Source organism: Taudactylus pleione, unplaced genomic scaffold (genome assembly GCF_031769625.1).
Source record: "Taudactylus pleione unplaced genomic scaffold, aTauple2 ptg000216l, whole genome shotgun sequence".
NCBI classification, from domain to species: domain Eukaryota; kingdom Metazoa; phylum Chordata; class Amphibia; order Anura; family Myobatrachidae; genus Taudactylus; species Taudactylus pleione.
Genome location: NW_028284618.1, coordinates 11,415,271 through 11,439,249, shown reverse-complemented (window position 1 = coordinate 11,439,249; position 23,979 = coordinate 11,415,271). Strand labels below are relative to the sequence as shown.

Sequence of the window (23,979 nt, the reverse complement as noted above, 5' to 3'; positions counted from 1 at the left end):
TTATCTTCTCTACTATATAAAAGCGAAAATTTGCCCTTCTGTACTTTTGTCTTTCCATACAAATCCACAGTTTACAAGCGAAGATCGTGACATTGTACATATGAGCATATTTAAACACGGCGGAGGCACCTTAAAAAATTTAAATGGAAATTAATTACTGTTAATTTTTAATTAATTAAAAACACAATTTTTGCTGGATGCTCATTGTGGGGGTCTCACGGCATATGGTTAGGGCCTCGGAGCAAGCGTTTTGTGTTGTCATGTTTTGTCATGATCTTAATGTTTATTATCGAAGAGAGCTTTAGCAGGCTTTGCCAGCATTCTCAGCTCTCTGCCTATACCAAATTACGCAACAACATTCACTTCTTTCTTCCAACTTACTCAAATGATGACTTTGCAATGACCCTACTGTACTGTGAGCTACCAAAATATTACACATGGAATGCTTCTCCAAAAAATGTTCTGCGCAGAAAACAGGAAGTCGCTGTAGATAGACATCCCGGTATCAGAGCAACAGAAGCTCTTAGCCGTGTTTACACTGTACATCACACAAATTTTGAATGCTTCTATCTCCGAAGTTTGCTTTACACCGTTACAGGTCCTACTTCCTTCGAAAACCTTAGGACTGTTGATGGGGAAATTTGTCACACTTTTCGTGAGGCCTGCCTAAGCTGAGGATGATGTGTAAACAAACATTCTTAAAATCCCAGGCAATGCCAGGTACTCCAGCTAGTGCAGAATAAAGCACACCAAGGACGGTTGCACAATATCAATACATATCACCCTGCAACCATAATATCCAGCTAAAACACATCAGCCTGATTGAATAAGCATCAGAAAATCCTTTATCTATGACACAGACTATAATAAAGCAGTCCCTAATATACAATCCAGGGTAATTCTGATGTTAGGGTCAAAATGTTAATAGGGGAAACAAGCTTCTGATAATATAAGTTGCAAAAAGTCTCGGAGTAAGTTCCTTCAGGTAAGAAAATTAGTAAGATGATAGGTCAGAACAGACTGGTCTCCATGTCATAAGGAAAAGAAACCACCAGTATATACGTGTGGTTATAGCCGTTGCTAGCAGATTTGTCAAGCACCTTTTTAACTTCACACAGGTACAATACACACCATTCATTGTTGACCGTATCTTGGTCTAACTTAATGCGCAGACAGGCTCTCCACATAGGTAACTAATAGTTTCTGGCCGTGCACAGCTCTCTAAGTATATTTTGACTCATATCTGAGTTACTCACATGGTACGACAATGCGCTGTAGTGGGGGAAAAAAATTGACGAAGAACGGGTGTCTCCAATCCTGTTTACATCAATGCCCATCTCTGTGTCTTCCTAGTATGGTGCTCTTCACCGTACTTGGATCCAAGCAGCCTCGGTCAGTGGCACCACACTTAGGGAGTGCGCGCTGATGCCACTGATGGCCCAGCACGTGATGGATAACACGTAATGCGGGAGTCCCTGGAAGCAGACAGCTGATCTTACAAGACGGAGAACATCCTCCAGCAAACGTCACTTGTAAAAAGGGGTTGGACTTGACGTGTTTCTCAGCTACATGTGGGAGTCTGTATCATCAGGAGTGACACCCCTTGTGGTGAGTATGCAGTACACTAATATGTAATTATATGACCCAGAGTGGGTGCTACTATTATGTAGCAATAATTTTTTGGGGGTGAGCGTTTGGGAGTGGGGCCCCCGGAGTTGTTCTGGCTGGACCTTCTTCATTACCACTTAATTCACATAGATATTTTTTATCACTTTTCTAATTTTTTGTTTATTATTTATGTCATTTTAATTCTTTCTCATTTCATTAACACTTATTGATTTATCTTTACACATCTATTCTTTACACTTCACTATCACCTTTTTTCCTCTTTTCGTGTGATGCCCTGGGGATGGTCCTTGGCTGGAATTTTTTTGGGTACCTTGCTTCTCGGACGTGAACCCTTAATGTTAGGGACGCCAGTATAGAGGAGCCTTGATGATGGCCTGGCGCTTATTCATATATTCGCAAATGTATGTAACTAATACCTCTGAATCTCTATTATCATGTAGGATTTAAGTAATTTTTGTTGATATTGCTGCAATGAGCTGAAGAGAATCTTTTTTTCTGTGACCCCCTTGTGGTGAGCCATCTGTTTATACTGGGCTTATCCAATCCAGAGTAGTCTAAATTCTGGAACAATTTTAACTCCTTGTTACCTTATCAATTATAAAGAAACAGATGGCTATATTAAGAAGCATCGGAAGGGGGGGGGGGTTATTTTGTCCCCTTCCCCTTTGTTTTCCTTAAATAACAAATCACATATGAGGTATATGAGGTAAGTAACATCACCATGGCAAGTTTTAATACGAATAATATGCTGAACATAGATCTAGATATTAGTCTACACTTTTTGGAGATCATATGCACCATTTTATATTAGTACCATTTTCCATTTTCAGGAATATGTATGCAGGCCTCTTATAAAGATGATATAATACACCTATATAAATGACACAATATACTAAAAAAATCATACAAATAAATACGTTTAAAAACCAAATATCCATAAATCATATATAATTATAAACCCTTGGACAGAATAACGATATCGATAAACCTATATGTGGATGTATTCGAAAAAAAAATACACATACCTGTATATGCAAAATTGAGGATATGACAATAAAAATTAACATGTACATACTATATCCATCCTAACATACAAGAATGTAGTACAAAAATAAGTGTATATAAATACACACAAAAAAATAAAATGACACCAAATGTACGCCCCGAAATATACCGGACATAACATTTACTGTCATTTCACTGATATAAACAATAATATGAGAATTCATCCTACCTAGGATCTCCTTATCTCTGAGAGTAATGGAAAGTACTCAAAAGGTTTATAACCTAATGTACTGAATATCTACTCAGAAGAACTGATCGTAATTATCTGAAGCACGGGAAATATAGGTACATAAAACAGTCATAAAGGGAAAGAATATGAAGACCTACATCCAATTAATTACTTTACAGAGAACGTTTCATCATTTTCATCCTGATAGGAATTCCTTGAAGATAATGTCCTGGTTGACATGTAACCCACGGCTCACCCCCTGTGATGTCACATGTATCTCATGTCACTAGACAGGGATGCAAGTAATATATTGTACTGTGAGAGGATTGTCACAAACCTGTCAATTTTACAGTAACCCTCTGGGATAAGATAAAAGAATTATTCGGAATAGAAGACAAACAATGGCATCTCTACTGAAAAATGAGCTCCGTAAATGCCACACACACTATGCCCACCCACATCTGCAACAGTTACTCCTCTACCTTATGTATCAAATAGATTGTAACCTTGTCTGGGCAATCTGTGCCTACTTTTTATATAATGCATTTTTATTAAGATCCCCTGAATGTAAAGTGCTGCGCAATATGTTGATAAATAACACTGTACAACAATGAAAATGTTTCCAATGTGAAAATAGTTACTTCTAATTGATTTCAGCATGCAAAGAATGAATATGACATTTAAAACTCTCAGTTAGCTCTGAGTTCCTAGATATAGCCCATGTATGACGATGTAGGGGTATTCCTAGTGCAGTGGGCAGAATGGAGAGAATCTTACCAGCAATCTGCGTTAATTAAATGAATCAGTTATTTGTCCCCTCCCCTATTCAAATATATACGATTCACGGGATTACCCACACAAGATAACTGTGGTGCACTGAGTGACAAGCATAGTGAGCGATTCCACCAAGACATTTCAGCAATGGAACAAAGGGCCTGATTCAGACCTACTCGCGAGCGGCTGTCCGCTCGCAAGTGGGTCGATGGTGTGCACTGCGCATGCGCACGACGGAGGGAGCTCCGTCGTGCGCATGCGCGAGACGCGACGAGCGAAGGACTTTCCTTCGCTCGTTGTGTCTGATCAAAGGGGGCGTGCTGTCGATGTTGATTGACAGCACGCCCCCTTTGGTGGGCGTGCCGGGGGTGTGCCTGCCAGACGGAGGCGTTCCCAAGGGAATGCCTACCGTCAGAAGCCGGCCCCACTGACATCACTAGTGATGTCAGTGGGAGTGATTTTGGCTCTGATAGAGCCAAAATCACTCCTGGCCTTGCGGTTGAGAAACTCAACCGCAGGCTTCTGCTCGCGCTGGCGATGGTCAAGACCATCGCGACCATCATCCTGCACGCTCGTATAGGCTGTGGGTGGTGACCCACAGCTATATGAGCGTCCAGGAGGACGCTCCATAATTATGGAGGTGGGCCCTGATTCAGAACGAGCGCTCTGGTCAGAGCGTCCGGCTCTGAATCAGGGCCAAAGATATCAGTGTAGGTGAATCACTACTGTTGGACAGTGACAAGAGATGCCCCAGAAGAGGAGCACAAGCGACAAGCAAAGAGAAAGCACCCCCATGAATAGGCCACTATATTAGATAGTACTTTCCTATGCTGTATGTTTGTTTTGTATGCTGTATGTTTGTTTAGTTTTGTGTTCTTATTTGTGATTGAATTAAAACAACTGTTATTTATTTTCTATCAAGAAAATATCAGATTATTTTAAAATAGCTTTTCACTATGACTATATTACTAATGTACATACAGTATAGTGCAAGTAGTGTAGCTCAAAAAATACAGCTAGTAAAAACATTCTGAAATCATTTTAGTTTTTCTTGACCTCAAATTACTAATGTATGACCATTTTTAGAAAGGAAACAAATTAAAAGTATTAGTTTGTTGTACAGTGTAATTTACACAATTTCAAATGGCAATAAGTCCCTCTCACGTAGCGGTAGGAAGGTAGAGAGCCAGGCAGAACTGCCTGTATATGACTAATGATTAGCAGGAGCATAGCGAGCAGCAGATTTCATTTCACATAACTTGGTTTCTTTCTTCTCCCTCCTTTACAATCTAGTCAGGTAATTTTTGATGCCCAGTGATTTGGCAAATTAAAAACCTAACGTGAGATAATTTGTAGCGATAGATTCTACAATTCGTCATTTTCCGGCAAGTGTGATTCTTGGCACGTGTCAGTTAATATAGTATACTTTTTAGTGCTTGATTTCTCATACAGGTGCAAGGGTCAAATAAAATGTAACTAATCGGAAGCAGCTAAACTGTAGGCAAAAACAGCCACGCCATTTTCTAAGCAATCTAAAGTGTCTATGATATCATTAAGACATAGGAAATGTTAGATGTGCCAGAAAAATATGTGGGATTGGTTTGTGAATAAAGATGTTCTTGCGTATTAATAGTTTAGCTTTCTTTTAATTCAAATTTTAGTAAAGTTATAATATATTTTATTTAAACTCCACAATTGCTTAAATTCATGCAATATGTAATATGATTACTAAGCTGCCTGTGTTTATATGGGAGTGATGGGGCTCAGGCGAATTGTTGTACAGTACAAGAAAAAGAAAATCATAAGGGAATAAGGGAATCATAATAGATTCCATGCACAGGGCACAGGGCCTGATCCAGCTTGGATCGGAATTGGGGTAACCTTTCTTTATGATTCTCCAGTGACTGTAAGTGCCTTGTTATTGCTCTCCCAACATAAACATAATTTGCAAATAAGTATATGAAGACTGTCAAGGTATATGCAATTCCTGCTTTAGTGTCATATACATGGCCGGCTCTAGGGGTGTTCGACTAGTGCTGTCGAACAGGGGCGCCACCTATAGTGGGCGCACCCCTCCCCAACATCCCGAGTTCAGCGGGGACAGTACTGTCCCGCTGTTCCACCTGTGTTCCGAAGTAGCCAGCGTGTGGTCAAATCGGGAGGTTGGGGACCGCCACTGCCGCAGCTGTGCAGTGGTGCTGGACCCCGGAGTCTGAGTGGATGCTGCGCGCATGCGTGCAGCTTCCATTCAGTGATGGGAGAGGGCTGGGGGAAGCCCAGCTAGTGAGGCTCCCCCCAGCCTGACGTTCCTTGGAGGCGTGTCATGTGGGCATGTGTATTACTTTTCTTTATACTACGGCGGGCTAGTTGGTGAGTATGTTGGGCAGCTTGCACCTGTTCTACAGTATATTCCTTCTGAATTCGCACTGCAGGAATGACTCGTCCTATAGTGCACATGCCTGAAGCCCCATAAGGTATCCACTTATAAGCACGTCTCCCACACAGAAAATACAACCCTTGTTCTAGGATATATGTATATCCCAGAACCACTCCGTATGCCACTTGAAGCACACTTGAATCTCTGCTGTGTCGGGTTATTCTGCGATATTCACTTACAGTATGTTCTGGGAGTATGGGCCTAGTATGTCTCGATTATTTATACATGAATCGTTTGCTTTGAACCACTCTCGTATAATTGCATTGGTTTGATTAATCTGTACTTTGATTTCTCGGTGTACTATCAGTTGTCCTTTGTCACACCATCCTAGATAATATCCTTTGTTATGAGTGGAATTTGTTGTGAAATTTACTTGGGCCTGTGAACATTTTACCTGTCCTACTCGTGCCTGAGTAGGAGTTAATACGAACCCATCTGGAAAGATTCGTTTCGTTGTGACTGGAGGTGCTTCTATGCAGAATTGTGGATATCCGATGGTATATGCTGTCATAAATGAGACAGGAGTCTCTGCCATCGTTTTGTTATATGTGCTGCCCAGACTATAATTAAGTTCCTTAAGCTCTGTTAAAGTCAGTGGTACTGCTACCCAATGCATGGACCTAGCACTGACTGGGGCATGTGTGCATATCCAACAATCAGTCAAATTCAATGCTCGAGCTACCATCTTGTGGGACTGTATAACTGAGTTGGGCCACACTGCAAGGTCCCTTTTTCCTCTTGTCAAGGTATGATTAGTTTGAGTAAAATTCTTCTGTTCCTCAGCCTCTATTATCATTATTCCAAAGAAATATGTATAGGTGAGCACTATAAAGAGGCTTATACACATAATGCATCCCCACACACCTCTATCTGGATTAGGACCCATTAATTCTTTCCACATTATCATATTGTATTTTTTATTTTTTTTTAAATCAAACTTAACTTTAGTGAGTTTGCAATGTGACGCGTGAATCCAAGTCTCTCTCCCTTTAACTTTCACCGATGTTGGAGTAGTCAGTAACACTTGGTATGGCCCATCATATCTGGGTTCCAGCGATTTCCTGACGTGTCTTTTCAGATAGACCCAGTCACCTGGTTGCAGCTGATGTGGACTGAGATCTGCCTTAGAATCTGGGAGAGAGGCGAAAGCTAGAGAATGCAGAGAGGTGAGTTTTTCAGTTAAGGCTTTTACATATGCAGTTAAGTCAGCATGTTTATGTTGCATTTCTTGTGGATAATAACATCCTATCTTAGGGATAGTCCCAAACAAAATTTCATATGGAGACAGCCCTGTGGCTTTAGATGGGGTGGTTCTTATACTAAACAGAGCTATTGGTAAACATTCTAACCAATTTTTCCCTGTCTCTTGTGCTGCTTTTAATATCTTAAGTTTAAGAGTTCCATTGAATTTCTCTACTAGGGCACTGGCCTGTGGCCTGTAGGGCGTGTGAAAGGCCTGTTGAATCCCCAAATCTTCCATGATATGAGTCATTACTTCTCCTGTGAAGTGTGTGCCTCTATCTGATTCAATTACCTCTGGTACTCCATACCTACAGACGATTTCTGAGAGGAGTTTTTTTGCTGTGTTCCTTGCAGTGGCTTTAGCCACTGGCCAGGCCTCAATCCATTTTGTGAAGGTGTCTAAACAGACCAGTGCATATTCATAAATCCCAACTTTGGGCATCTGAATATAGTCAATTTGCAGTCTCTGGAAAGGAAAAAACTTTTTGGAATGGCTCCCATGGTAGTCTTTACCTTTTGTCCTGGGTTGGAGATCCCACAGATCCAGCAGGCTTGTACAAACCGTGCAGCTGCTGGGAAGAATCCTGGAGCTATCCATCTTTCCTTTACCAGGTTTCCCATTTGATCTTTTCCTATATGCGTGAGACCATGAGTAACTTGACACATGGGTGGGTACAATGCCCTTGGTAGACATAATAGGTTACCTGCTTTCCATAGTCCTGTGAATTCCTCCTTGCAGGCTCCTTTCCTTTCCCATGATGATTTTTCTTCTGGTCCTGCTTGTTCTTGGACTTTTTGTAGGTCTTGAAAATCTGGCATTGTTGTTGTACCTTCAGTTTGTGTGACATATGCTGTTATGCCTTTGTAAGGCTGTTTAGCTGCTTGTTTTGCTGCTCTGTCTGCTGTGCAATTCCCTTTGGTTATGCTGGTCTGATTTCTGGTATGTGCTTGAACCTTAATAATAGCCACTTTATGGGGTAATTCAAGTGCTTGAAAAAGTTGTTTTATAAGTTCTGCATGTTGTATTTGTTTGCCTGTCACTGTTTTAAAGTCTCTGCTTTTCCGTATGTTTCCATAATCCTGCGTAACCCCCCAAGCATATCTTGAATCTGTATAGATGTTGGCTGTAGCTTTTTCTGCATATTCTAGAGCCTTTGTGAGAGCTACTATTTCTGCTGCTTGTGCTGATAGATGTGAGGGTAGTGGTCCTGCTTCTATGATGTCATCTTGTGTGGTTACAGCATATCCTGTGTAAGGTGTCCCATTTTCATAATATCTAGAGCCATCTACAAACAGTTCATAATGTGCATTTGGGAGAGCAGTGTCTGTAACATGTGGTAAAGGTGAGGTTTCTTGATCCATAAGGGCCAGACAATCATGACAGTCAAAAATTTTTCAGTTGTATATTTTATCGTCCCTTACTTGATCATTTTGCTCTTCATCACTTGCGGTGCAGGCATATAAGTCTGGATAGACCATATTTCTCCCTCCTTTTGAATCTAGTGATTCAGGATCTTCTTGTTGCTCGAGTAAGCTTGGAAGGAGAGTGGCGGGGTTGAGGGTAGTACATCTTCTTATAGTTACGTTAGTTGCACTGAGTAATGCCACTTCATATTTGGTTAGCCTTGCTGCTGAAAGGTGTTTAGTTCTGGCTTGTTGAAGTATTTCTGTTACTGCATGGGGTACTTGAATAGTTAACGGATGATCAAATACGATGTCTGTGCTTTTGTCTTTTAAGACTGCTGCTGCTGCTACCGCTCTGATGCAAGTAGGTGCCCCTTGGATAATGTTGTCTAGCTTGCTGGAGTAGTAGGCCACTGGTCGTTGCTTCAGTCCATGTTTTTTGGTGAGCACTCCTAGTGCATGGCCTTTTTCTTCGTGGCAGTAGAGGGTGAAGGGTTTGCTGTAATCAGGTAAGCCTAGGGCCGGGGAAGTGGTGACAGCTACTTTGAGTTGCGTCACTGCTTCTTCCATCTGCTGGGGAGTGGGATATGGGCCCTCCTTTTTGGTGCTGTCATACAGTGTCTGCATGAATACCGAGGCTAGGGGGACCCATTCGCGGCAATATCCTAGGAGACCCAAAAAGGAACGGACTTGTTTTATAGTCTTTGGTACCTTGGCTTGTAATATCAGCTTCTTCCTTTCCTCTGTTAGATGCCTTGTGCCGTGTGAGATGCAATGTCCTAGAAAGATCACTTTCTGTTTTGCTAGTTGTAGTTTTTCTTTGGAAACTCTGCAGTTTTGTTCGTCCAGGAACTTTCACAAGGATACAGTCTCTTCTTGGCACTTGCTTTCAGATGTGGTAGCTAGCAGTAAATCATCAACATACTGGATGAGTTGAGTTTCATCTGGAAATAAAGGTCTCCATGCTTGAAGTATTGTGGACATAGCTTCAGAAAAATCACTTGGTGAAGTGGCACCCCCTTGTGGCAAGCGTGTCCAGCAATACTGTTTTCCTTTATGTGTAAATGCTAGTAGACGCTGGGAATCTTTTGTAATAGGAACAGAGAAAAAAGCATTTGCAAGGTCTGCTACGGTGAACCATCTTGCTGAGGGTGGTATCTGATTTAGGAGAGTATGTGGGTTTGGTACTATTGGGGTGTTGACTACAAGTCTCTTGTTTATTTCCCTCAAATCATGAAGCAGTCTGTATTGTACTTCTCCTTGTTTTCCTGTACCCCGCTTCTTTACAGGGAAGAGAGGGGTGTTGAAAGGGGACCTGCATTGTATTATGACCCCTATGTCCAAGTATGTTTGCAGCTGTTGTGAAATAGCATTTTCTTGTGCTGGTGTGAGTGGGTACTGTTTAACAGAGACTGGTATGGTACCTGGTTTGAGGGATAGTTGTACTGGCTGCACTTGTAGAAGTCCCACATCAGTCTTTCCTTTTGACCACAGTCTGTCAGGTACAGTTAAAATCCATTGTGGCAGCGAGTCAATTGCTGGATGTTCCTGAAATAGATAAACTTGTATGGCTGCCTCAATACTATTGCTCACCTCATTTGGAATATTGCTGGTGTACTTGACTCCTTTTGGTGTGTATTGTATTGAGGCTTGCATAAGTGCGTGTATATCTGCTCCCAATAGGTTCACCGGACAGGTGGGAGAGGTAAGGAATGCCACTGGAACTGGAGTAGGTTCATCATTAATAAGCAAAAAGAGTTGTTTACTTTCTTTGAGAGGCATTGCTTGACCTCCCAGACCTGTGCCTTGTATTGTCTCTGTAGTAAGAAGTTGAGGGGGGATCTGATCATGCATAAAAACTGATTTCTGAGCTCCGGTATCAATCACACCATCGAGTTCTTGTCCTGTGGGTAAAGTAACAGTGACAGTACCTGTGGGTGTGGTGTTATCCTGAAGTGAAGCAAAGACAGGCACTGATGACACGGGAGCTGTATATCTTCATGCTTGTGGGTGCTGCATTCCTGCAGTGTACGGATGTTCAGACATCTGTCGCTGTGATAACAAATATTTCTGATGCTTTCTGCAATCCTTTTTTTGGTGTCCTGGAAGTCTACAAAAGAAACACTTGCCTGTCATATCATTACCTTGGGAGTCATACTGCTTCCTCTGTGTATAACCTTTAGTTGGTTGCTTTGCAGTTGTTCTCTGCCGCGGTGGCTGACTCTGAACCAGATTCACCGTCACTACCTGTGCTTTTGTAGCTTTCCGGTCTTTCTTATCCTGTTCAACATCCTCAATCCCTTCCAATACTTGTAAAATTCCTTCAATATCCATTACCATGGCTTCCGGTCTGATCTGAAATAACTGAGTTCTCAAGTCATTTCTAAGTCCATTCAAAAACTTCGTTTTACACAGCCTAGCTCCTGCTACTTCTGTAACAGGATAACCTTCTTCTTCCTGTCTAGTAATTAGTTTATCATAATATGCCCGTACTGTGTCTGTTTTTTTAACTAAATCTGGTGCAGCTGGAGCAGTTTGTTGAATCTCTGCACATCTCCATTGTATTCTATTTAGTAACAAGTTTACACTATGTTGGCTATATCTTGTTCCTACTGCGGGAAGTGCCACAATTTCTGGTCTGCCCTGTTGAACTCCCTGAACAATGATTGCAATCATTTTATCATATTCTCCATGTCCTGCTGATGCTTTTACAATTTGTTCCAGATCTACCCAACATGGTCTGTAAATAGTTTTAACCTGTTCCATTTTCTGATAAAACGTATGTGGATGTCGTCTGATATCAGGCAAATCATTAACAATTCTTAACATATCAGATTGAAACCATGGGTTATATACCTCTTGTTCAATGTATTCAGGACCATTTGCAGGATCTACTTGCTCTGCATTAAACCTGGGATTTGGAGATGTTTGTACTCTTATAGGTAAAATGTGATGTCCCTCTGGACCCGCTATTGTACCCCTACAAAGACTCATGTTATGGGGTGCCAGTCTTTTTAGTACATATGATATTTTTTGTTTATTTGTAAGGGAAGTATTAGTTACATTACTACCTTGATTACATGGTGGGGCATCAGGTGATACCCAGTTATCACAAGCGGGACATTTCTCTGAACCCTCTGGGACACAAAAATGACAAAACGTACATTCTCTTCCTCTAGTTATATCTAGATTTACTTTATCTTGTGATTCTATACCACACCCTTGAATGGTATTTAAGTCAATTCTGGGATACAAGTTCTGGGATGTTAATGTGGATACTTCATTTTGTATTGCAGTTGATGGAGCTGCCAGTCTAACTGGTACATATGGTGGTGGGTTATCTATAACATCATTTAAATCAGACCTTTTCCTATGCTCATCCTCTATTTCTTGTGTAACTGTTTGCCATATTGTGACAGTGTCCAAATAACTCTTCTTTGTCAACCAGTCTATATTATTATTTCTGAACCGTTTCCATTTGTCAGGGTCTAGCGTACCTTCAGGTGGAAATCCTGCTCTTTTGAAAATAACAGAAATACCTTTTAGAGCTTTCGTGCCCTCTCTCTGACAAATTATTTCTAGGGGACTCAATTCCCCCGTCTTACTAACTTGTGCACCCATTGTCCGTCTGTGTGAGGGATCAGGTCACGGGACAATACTGTAGTGGGCTACTCAACTGTATCGCACTGCTTAGATTACTGTAATAATTAGTCTAAAATCTGTTATTTTCTGAGCTTTCTATGTATATTGTTCGTTTTCTTTTGCCACTGACTGATACGTTCAGAATAAACACTGGGACTTCCTCTTTCAATAATTCTCTGTACTGACAGGGGTAATTTTCTACTATCACTATAACACAGTATTTCAAATTGCAGAGGTACAAAATTAATAGGTAAACCAACCAAACAATCAGGAAACCCTTGTCCTACAAATCTGTCAATTATGTCTTTATCAACATGACAACCAATACTGACCACAAAAGAAATATCCTTGTTTTGTAAAACACCAGAATGTACAATAGAACCTACAGATTGCAATTGACAGTTGAATTCATTAATATTTTTCTTATACCAGAGAGTAACAGTACACAAACAGTTATTACATGGCATTCATATAACATTAATTTTTACTGTATCATGAAAATAATTCAGAAACAGACAATCGGGTTCAAAATATACCAGGTATACTTACTACATATAGATAGACTGTCTCACAGGCAGTAAACAAACACTGACGGAGTAATTAAGTTGAAATCATAACTTTGAAATCACTCACCCGGGATTGTCAGTAGTTGTGTACAGCAGGCGGACGTGGTGTCATCTATTCTGTAGCAGCGGCACTGGTCCCAGAAATCCTGGATCGAGATCAATAAATCTCCCTCCTTCGAGCCCCCATGTAATGCAGGAGATGTTCCACTACCAAGTCCCTTCGATTGTCAGTTCTGTGTTTCCCCCTTACCAGTCGACTGGGAACCTCAATAAATCAAACAGCAAGTCGTGTTTAAGAGATTGAGACAGCAGGGGAAATAACCCACAGATTACATCATCTTATCCTAAACTAGGGGGAACATGCAGAAACACACACACCCCCAGCAAAGGTTATTAGTTCATAAAGCAATAATCAGAGATCAGTATTATTTATAACTATATATGCTTGATTCCATAGGGGGGAATACATTTATCTCTCTCACCTTTGTGCGAGCGTAGTCGCAAAACAATCTCTGCGCATGCGCAGTACGACTTACACGCATGTACAATGGCAAACAATCTGCCTGAAAATCAGCATTGCGAACATCTTTGAATTTGGCTCTCTGTCCAGTCATAAAAGCAGACGAAGTTGAATTATACAATGAAACACCATAGGGGTCTATTTACTAAGCAGTGTTAGGAGACAGAGTGAAAAGTGATAAGAAAGTGATAAGGTACCAGCCAATCAGCTCCCAACTGTAATTTTTCAAACACAGCCTGTGAGATGGCAGTTGGGAGCTAATTGGCTGGCACCTTATCACTTTCTTATCACTTTTCACTCTGTCTAACACTGCTTAGTAAATAGACCCCTTAGGAGCTTAAAGAGCCATTGTCCTCAAGTGGATCTGACTGCATGCGCCTGTTTCACCAGCTTATTGAATGAAGATGATTTACAATGTTCTGAGTTGGGAGCAAAGCAAGTAACTTTCTATCTGGACAAACCATATCGCAGTATGAGGGGTGCAATTTTTCGAGCCCCCATTAATACATCATTGTGAACACATTTCTGAATTTCAGTTTGTCTTATGTGGCTGTGATTATCATTCATCATTTCCTCAATTTTAAATCCGTCATTAAATTCATGTTATTGATTTTATCCCAGGACAGTTCTGACTGTTATTATTTGTCATTGAAAAAAATGACGCTGATTGTTTCCATACTGTTTTGCACCTTTTTTTACTTATTGGACAGTGACTACAGTACTTCCTTTAACAGCTGCCTGGTATCCATTTACAGGGCCTGTTTCAGCAAGCAACGCAAAGGAGAGAACGCACGCACTTGGCCGATGTTTTTGTACTGCGCATTCGTATGCATCGCACTGCGTGTGTGCGAACTAGCCAATGCGATTGGCTAAGCGTACGCAGACTACACGCAGCATGTACGCAGATCCCTTCCGATATTGATTGACAGGAAGTGCCGTTTGTGGGTGTTGACAGGGGGTGGTCAGGCGTGCCTGAGCGTTGGGATGCCATTTTACAGGAGTCCATAATTAAGCCAGTGTGGCGACGGACGCAGTGATGAGACTCCGTGCACAAAGGAAGTTGCCAAGATCCTCCGCGTGGTCTGGTCATCCGCTCTAATGCAAATGTGGTCGATGGTTCTCGATGTTACCGATGTTTACGCTATCTTACGTACTGATCAGGCTTTGAGTAATGGGAGATGGGCGGCTTAATATAGGGCTGGGGGTCTGCATCTTGTGCTGCTGTCTCCGTGTGTATGCATTGATTAGCATATTCTCGCAGCGGATGGGTGCGTGCGTTCTCTCCTTTGCTGAATCAGGCCCACAGTACATCTACAGTACAACAGGGATTTTGTTTTTCTTGTTCTAAAAATAAAGAAACTCTATTGTACATGTTTTAATAGTATTTTAAAAACAGCCCAATATAGAATATGAAATAGGTTTGACACTAAATATGAAACTCTTCCATAAGAACAGGGTTGTAAGTGCTGCAGTATTGTCTTGAATACTGGTCCTTTGTCTTCCGACGTGTTTCATAATTGGCCTCTACCTCCATAGAAACAATTAGCTCTGGAGAAGGTCTGTCATTAGCCCTTCTCTCAGCTGGTGGGGACATCATTACATTGCATACGTATAGGTGCTATTACAGCATTAAAACCGTTTACAAAATGAAGTAGGCCCTCGAGCATACCAAAGACATCTGTCTGCCTCATTATATCTCCGATGAGTTCTATTCTCCACCTACAGTAAAGGCCAGATGTGAGAAGAAGGTGTTAATTAACAGAGTAGGCTACTTACTGAAGGCCGTATCTGGTTAGTGGTTTAACAAGTAATTTCTGATTTTGCGTAAAGGACATTTTTATTGTAATAACTGCTATGCTTCAACGGTCTGCAAGGAAAACAAATGTGTTGCGTTCTTACTGGCTGCGAGAGGTTTTATTTCATTGTTGACCTGATGCATTTTTATTTTTTATATATATATTTTTTTAATTAGAAAAACGAAGATTGGGTTTACTCACATAGTCATGTTGTAATACAAGGGAGCGTCTTGCGGGTACAGCGGCTTGGCAGTCTGCTTACAATGATTAAATAGCTGGCTGCTGTCCAGAGTGCTGAAATAAATCAGCATCACTGAAAAATTTGCAAAGACTTAAACCGAGCAAAATCTATTTCTTTCATAGTTGGAGAGCAGTCATGTACTTTAAATTTGTGGCTTATGAAAATTGTTTTTATATGTGTGTGTATATATATATATATATATATATATATACACACACACACTTCCAACACACGCACACCAACCGTGTTTACCAGGAAAACCAGAGAGAAGTAACAATATAATTTTTTTTTCTACTTGATGTTACTGTATCAAGCTAACAGACTTGATATCTCCTTCCACAGACACTGTGAGGAGCACTGTTTAAACAGTTTAATGGGAAGGGTATTTATATCTTTTAATTGATTCTTATTACAATTTCTCTGAGTATATCATTGCATAAGTGTGAGGTGATAAACCTCAAAGTAACAAGAAATAATATGACTAAAAAAAAAAGAGGGGAAAAGAACAACATTTAAATACTATAAAAGGCAGGGTAATCGGACCCCCTGGGATGTGAGATGCCAATGAGCTCAGTTAGTTTCTGGCCACTAGAAATTCCAAATAGATTGAACTATAATAATTTTATCTTCAATCATACAAAGATTTTCTCATCTACTTTTGTGTCATTAATTTATGTGAGAAAGCAAACTTCATCCCAAAAAAGACACTGGGCCTGATTCAGACCCGGTCGCAAGCGCTGAGTGCTCGCAACCAGGTCGATGGTGGCCCACAGCGCATGAGCACGATGGAGCCGGCTCCGTCGTGCGCATGCGCGACACCCGGCTAGCGACGGGCAATCCATCGCTCCGGGTCCCGCACCAAAGGGGGCGAGCTGTCGATGTTGAGTGACAGCTCACCCCATTTGTTGGGCGTTCTGGGGGGGGGTGGCTGCCCAAACAGAGGCATTCCCATGAGAACGCCTGCCATTTGGGGTCGGCCCCACTGACATCACAAGTGATGTCAGTGGAGAGCATCCGGCTCTGTTAGAGCCGAAAGCTCTCTGGGGCTTGCGATGAACAAGACCCTACCACAAGGGTCCCGTCGCAAGCCCGATGTTCGCGATGGTCTTGACCATCGCGAACATCATCATGGCTGCTTGCTATAGCTGTGGGTGAGGCCGCTCCAAAAAAAAACAGCCCGGCCCTGATTCAGAGTGAGCGGCTCTGAATCAGGCCCACTGTCCCTTCCGACAGTAGACAAAGCACCGTCCTCCTGCCTGGTTTAATAAAGTTTTTCCCTAGTTTATTTAACAGCACTTGTCATGAGGTAACTGAAGGAACACATCCAAGTTTGATTTTTGGGAGAATCTTCTACCTGGTTGCAGAATTCACAACCACTGGGCACTCTATATAGTGGTTGGTTTATTGGAAAAATTAACCCAAGTATGTGTTCATGTGGTAGGGAATATAAATTATAAGCTCCCCTGGGGTAGGGACTGATGTGAATGACAGAAAATATTCTCTGTATAATATGTGCATTGTAGGTTATCTTGAGGGGATGCAGTTTCAATCCCGACTGTCAGGATGCCAGCGCACAGAATACCAGCGCCGGAATCCCGACACCAGTCAGAATTTCGGCTCCGGAAACCTGACGGTAAGTAGCTGGTTTAGGGGAGTTAGGCACTGGGGGGGAGGGTTAGGTTTAGGCTGCAGGGGGGGGGTTACATTTAGGCAATAGGGGGAGGTTAGGTTTAGGTTGCAGGAGGGAGGGGTAGGAGTAGAGTTAGGATACTTACCGACAAGTGCCTGTATCCTCACCATGTCAGGATGCTGGCATCAGGGTTCTGACCACTCTGATCCCGAGCGCTAGCATTCGTACCCAACCCATCTGAAGTGCTACTGTATGTACCAATAAACCAAAATTATACTTTACAGCATCCATGGATCTCCTAGAGGGGAGTTATAAAAAGTAGGCAGGTATGTAGGGGCATTTTTATACTGAAGGGCCCCGTGTGCCGATACCCATGGACTTTACAGTTTTATAGTCTTCTGCACGTGCGCAATAATCCAGCATTATGACACCAGTGCCATATTTGTGATGATGACATCAGAAATACGCCGTTGGTGCCATATTTTCGAAGATATCAACTAAATAATGGTACTGGTTGTTTAGGAGGCAATTGGTGCCATGTGGGACCCAGGAAACTTGTGCCCTGCACCTGTTCTAGATATGGTGGGCACTCATAGGGCCAAATTCAATTCAGAGCGATGATGAATAGCCGCGGGAAGGAGCTCCTGCAGCTGTTCAATACACCGCGCTGTTTTGGGCAGCTAAAGGATTTCTTCTCGCACCCCCTGGTGGATGCGAGGAGAAATTTGACAAAAGTGCCAGACGTGCAGGTGTTTGCTGGCTTAGCGCAGTGCTAACAGCCGTGCTCCCGGCACTTCAGTCAGAGAATGCCCCACAAGGCACACAGCGCGGTGTATTGAATAGCTGCGGGAACTCCCTCCTGTCACTATGTTGGAAAGATGGCATTCACTTTGGGACACTCTCATGGGATTTGGTATGAGATGCCGGCGGTCGGGATACCGACAGCGCATCCTGAAAGTAAAGATCCCAACATTGGTAGGTAAGTATAGTAAAGGTAAACCCTACCATAACCCTCCCTCCCCAGTGCATAAACCTAACCTTCCCCCCTAGTGCCTAAACCTAACCTCCCCCTCTTTGCACCCTAACCCTAACTCTCCCTTCCCGATGCCTAAACCTAACCCCCCCTTCCCTAGTGCCTATCCCTAACCTCCCCCTCCCCGCACCCTAACCCTTACTTTCCCTTCCTGGTGCCTAAAGCTAACCTTCCCCCCCTAGTGCCTAAACCTAACCTCCCCCTCCCCCACCCTAACCCTCCCCCTAGTGCCTAACCCTCCCCCTAACCCCCCGATACTTACCTTCGGGATGCCAGCGGTCGGGATACTGGTACCTGGCATGCTGACTACATCCCATCTCATGTGCCTGGTACAGTACTTTTGTATGTGGTTGTGTCCCTCCCCGGGCCCAGTGAGTGCACCTCTGCACCAAAGTATGGGATCCCGGCGGTTGGGATGCTGGCGTTCAGAATAATGTCATAATTTCATAAGTATCCTATAATCCTAACCTCTTTCACGCAGCCCATTCCTAACCCCCACTCACAGTCTAACTCTAACCCTCCCCCTAGTGTCTAGCCCTAACCCTAATACTTACCGTCGGGATGTCAGCAGTTGGGATTCTGAAGCTGGGTTTCCAACTGCTGTCAGGATTCCGGCACCGGTATTCTGGCCACCGGCATCCCGACCACTGGGATGCTAACTACATCCCCCCTGAACGCAGTAGGTGGTTCAAAATGTAATGAATGTGGGCGGCGCTTAGCCTTGTCCATTCAGGTTCCAGGTTCCCACACTCCCATTAATAGTACTATGAATAACATGGCAGCTTTGGTGCTCCAATTCCCAGATTGTTTCTCTTACAGTGCTGCGTTGCGCTCTTTAAAAGTTATTTGAGAGATCTTCATTGATGTAAAAGTAAATCTAGAATTATATATAAAATAAATCATGTTGGCCATTTCTTCTCTTTGTGAGAAATGCTTACGTTTCAGTTTTCAGTATTAATTTCATTCTTATCTATTACACTTTTTTTTTGTCTTAATCGCCTTCGCTAACCTGCCCCCCTCACTCCCGTCCCATTATCACTGATATGCCAGGGAAAAGAGGAGGCAGCTTCACCAGGCTTTCTACTGTGACAAAAAAAGAAAAGCAGGGTGAGGATCGGGAGAGAGAATGAAGCTGTGATTACTTGAGTCCCTGCCTGTACCACCCAGTCAAATCCAAACCAATTTCTTTATAATGTAGACAGCAGGGCCACCGTAACTCAGCATTAGTAGTAACAGCCATTATTTTGTGATTTTATGCCATCAGGGCGATGCTGTAGATGTCGGCGCTTACCTTTTTGCAGACTGGCAGCACATGGCATTTAGCCAGCCCAGCTTCATGACATGAGTGCTGAAAATAGATAATTAGTGCCCCGTTGCTGCTGGTCCTGCTGATTTTCCTGTTCTGGCATTCTCAGTCCATCATTAATTATGTTTAATGTCTTCTCCCGCTGTTATCAGTGTCAGTGATCTCCCACATATTGACATACAAAGAGTCTGCCTTTGATTGCGATGGTTATTACTAGATACAGGAGAGATGGTGCATGCAAGGGAGTGCAGTGAACATTGCTGGATTTCAAAGGGAATTAGAATTACAAACCAAACCTCAGTATTTATACCTTTGGTAAATATTGGATAACTGTGTAAATCCATAGGAAAGTATTGCCGTAGTTAGGAAAGTATGACTTTTTTGTTTCTCAAGTTAAGATTACCCTAATATTGTAAGCAAAGGAGCAAATGTTGATGGCCAGTAGCATTGCTAGAGACGCTATAAAATATACTACAGCAAGGTGGGGCAGCGGTTAGCATTGATGTACTCTAGTGTTGAAGATTTGGGTTCTCTTTCAGCTTGAGTACTAAATGTATTGCTATACTTTGTTGGAGAAGTATCAAACCCTCCTTAGTGTAGAAGTTACAGCTAGCAACCAATCAGCTTCTAGCTGTCATTTATCTAGTACAAGCTATATAATGATAGTTATGATCTAATTGGTTGCTATGGGCAACTACACCACATGTCCTCTTTACAAGATTTCATACAAAGGTGTCTTCCTTTTCTTCCACCATATGGCGTCAGATTTCTGGTGCGATTCCCATGTTCTGCATTTTTTCCTCTATTCTTCTACTTTTTCCTCAAATTTGCATCTGAGTTTGCATATAGGTACTTAGTATTAGTGGTTTTTGTGACAAAGGAATTAGTATAAAAAAACTGCTAAATGCTATTCTTCACCCCTTATGCAAATACGATAAACAGCACCTATTGAGATCATTTAAGTACCCCAAATACCTTCAGCAGGGCAATTCGGGGGTATCCATAGTGATCCCCCATGTCAGTGCATCTTTTGGGGGGGTGTCAGGCTGATTTTCCCATTTTTTAGAGGATTTTCCGCTGTTTTTCGCGTCCTTTGGTATTGAATAGGGCGAAAAGCGGCCGCGCACACGGAAAGTGTTTTCGGCAAAAACACGCGATGTAGGTTGGAAGTCCGGCAGGCGAAAAGTCCGGGACTTTTCGCCGGCAATTGGATACGGGCCATAGTGTATATCTACTCTGTGTTCTTGCCTTCTGTTCATGTGGGTTTGCACCAAGTGATCCGGTGTCCTCCCATTTAAAAAAAAAAGGAATTGTGTGTTTTTTAGCTTCTGTATAAGTTCTAGGGAATTCAGTTAGTAAACTCTACTGAGATTCACAATCTAAGGGCCTGATTCATCAAGGATCGCTATTGCTATTGCAGGCGGACGATTGTTGCATACTGTGTTACCGATGTTTATGGAGCTTTGCAAAACATTATGGATGTGAGATAGCGGTACTGGGAGGCAGTGGGCATCTCCATGCTGGCAGTACGATGGCACTGCGATAGCATTCATTAGCATATTTTCGCAGCAGATCTGCCTGCGATTAAGGAGCTGCGATCGCAATAGTGTTCCTTAATGAATCAGGCCCTAAGTCCAGATGGAATGTCTTCACTCTGGACCATTATGCATGATGTATGTGAAAGAGAGCATGACATAAACATTGAGGTAAACATAACATTTAATAATTAAACATGAGGTTGTTTAGGTGAATTCCACTAAACAGTAATAGTTCTCAGGTTTATGCTTCTCAAAGGTGTATAATTGAATATATTTTTTACTTTGATTGTCAGAGGTTTTTTTTTTGTGTGTAGATTCTTCTGAAATTTGATGTGTTCTACAGTACAGCAAATAAGTACACTAACAATTTTGCTCTGTTATGGGGCTCAGGTATACATGGAATATAAAGAGAGAAACCACCAATTCTGCTGATAGATGCAACACATTCTTTCTCATTAAAGCTCCAGCCCTGACTTGAAACCAAACACTACTAACACCCCGCCGAGTGCGCCATGATGGCCCTGCCACCCACTGCATGATGACCCTATTGCATCATTATGCCGTGGAGGGGGTGCAACTGTGAAAACTCAAATGGTGTCATCACTCCCCCCATAACTAGCCTTTTGAACCTTCCCATCCAGGATAACCAGAAGGGGAGGTCCTAGATCTAGGCAATTAGTGTATTGACAGATCAACACCAGTATTCAGAACTGTATTTTGCCATTAGTGCTACCTGTTCCACTGTACATGCCTGAGCTGGCAAAGGTACAGATGCACCAAAGACTGTCTGGAGTTCTCCAACTACTGCCCACCAGTATCATCATACAGCTGAGTATCTCACAATTGCTCTGCTAATATGTCTTTGTATATCATGGTGATAGAAGGTTTCCTATCACTGTGATAAGTGATGATATAAAAACAGCCTGATCACCACTTAAAGGTAATTAGACCTGTTGGAGAGTTATGTATGTCGTTCACACAATATTACCGTTTTCCTCAAGGTCTCAAAGCCACAGGAATCCTAACTGTAGCAGTAAGATGTGCAGTACAAATAAAATATACTTGGCATATGGGACTTGAACTTTCTGGGGGTGACCCTGGGAAGTACTTAGCACTTTCATATTGATATCTTCCGTAGACCAATGACAGAAAACATTAAATAACCAGAAATAAGAATGTTTACAAAAAGTGGTGTTTGGCATACTATTAATATAGTACTGTCGTCAGAGCCGTAACTAGACTTTTTGGTGCCCTGTCCCAGAAAGAGCATTGGCGCCCCCCTATTTTTCAAATGAGGACAAAACGCACCCGCAAAAGGGCCATGGCCTCATGGGGAAGGGCCAGAGAATAGATGGGGAGGCCAGGAGATGCTGGGGATGAAATAAGAGGAAACTACAAGTGAGAATGATTATAAACAGAAAATTGAAAGGCTTGAACAGCGACCCCCTGCCCTGCGGTGCCCTGTGCCATGGCACAGGTCGCACTACCCTAGTTATGGCCCTGACTGTCATTCAGGTGTTCTGCGCTGTCAGGTCTTTTCACTTTTCTAAAGAAATTTTGGTCTAACCGGTTATATACAAGGTAGGGTAACAAAAATTGAGTATACTACAGTTGAAGTAGATTTTGTTGCTTTGTTCCTGAGCTTGTGGTCTAAAGTCTGTCTTCCTTCAGTTGACTCTAATTTATTGGCTTGCACATGCTACTCTGTAACTTTCACCAAATACATTATATTTTTCTGCTGCCCTTCTGTGTTTTTCATCCATGTATTCAACTGTCCTTGGATCTGAGGTAGCATTGCTTTCTGCATGGGAAATAATTGTATTTAGATGTCATCACGATTATCATAATCCTATTTCTGATTAGTCTATCTACAGTTTAATTTTTCATATTTTAGGACATTCCAGTTGCAAAAATTCACAAAAAAAACAGAAAAACCTATGTGTTCTCTTATATAGTGCAATAAACTCTGCTCCACCTGTATGTCCTAGCTGCTCTTGTAGAATTCTTTATCAAGTCGAGCAGCACACTAGACATAATGGATTATGTTCCACTCCTTACATCTTCCTTTATCCCACACCCCCATCCCCTACTGTTAGCTCCCTACCGTGTGTGTGTTGTTGAAAATCATTCTCCAAAGGAAATTGGTTCATCAGCTGTCATTTATTGAAGCAGTTAAGATCGTTCCTTCAGAATTGCATAGTCAGGGCAGCTTCACCTTATTATGAGATTATGAAATTAAACATCGGATCTATCTGAAATATATTGAGTTTAAATATAGTACACAAGACCTTGAACCTCAATTTAAATTGAACAGTGGGAAAACGCAGTCGAGGGAGACAGATTATTCGCTACATAGCATGCATTAGTGATGAATTCTTGGCTCGGATCCAGTTCCGTCGCGGCAGGTCATCGGAAATGTTCTATTATAACGGTTCGGAACACACATTTTTATTTGGAACACATACAATTTTGACTCCATTACCGACAAAAATAAAGATTTATTGTAATAATTAGCAGCTAAATTATGTCCAGGACACAACACAACTATATTTTGAGATTAGGTCAGCATGTAAGGGGTGTTATCCTGTGCAAGTATGATTTTTAGCCTAGCATGATTATTACTACCATAGGAAAATGCCTCGGAAGGCAATTGTACTGTGCGCATCGCCTATCCATGGCCGTTCTCGTGCGCTGCTCCTGGTAAGTAAGGCCCGGCAGGTGGGCTCAGATCAAATTTAACACACAATCTGATTTATCTAGAAGGCAGAGGATAACGTACAAATTGCAGGGATTACAAGAATAAACAGAAATGCTATTAAATAGTGAATATTAAAACAATATCACCATGAGGTTTTCAGGAAATGTAATGATTCGTAGGAGCGAAAAGAAGATGAAAGCAGGTTCTTTTTATTTTAGTTTTTTTAAGCGGAGAGTTTAATATGTAGTATAAATAAAGACAACCAATCAGTTCCCAGCAGGACAGTGGG

General features: G+C 42.0%; 1 protein-coding gene and 1 pseudogene across 1 annotated transcript in view; one reads left to right on the top strand and one right to left on the bottom strand.

Moving 5' to 3' along the window:
* Window positions 1-23,979, top strand: part of LOC148517493 (uncharacterized) — a 715,840-nt gene that overhangs the window by 459,363 nt on the left and 232,498 nt on the right. The gene's annotated exons all lie outside the window — the stretch shown is intronic.
* On the bottom strand, window positions 7,605-9,451 carry LOC148517494 (uncharacterized; annotated as a pseudogene).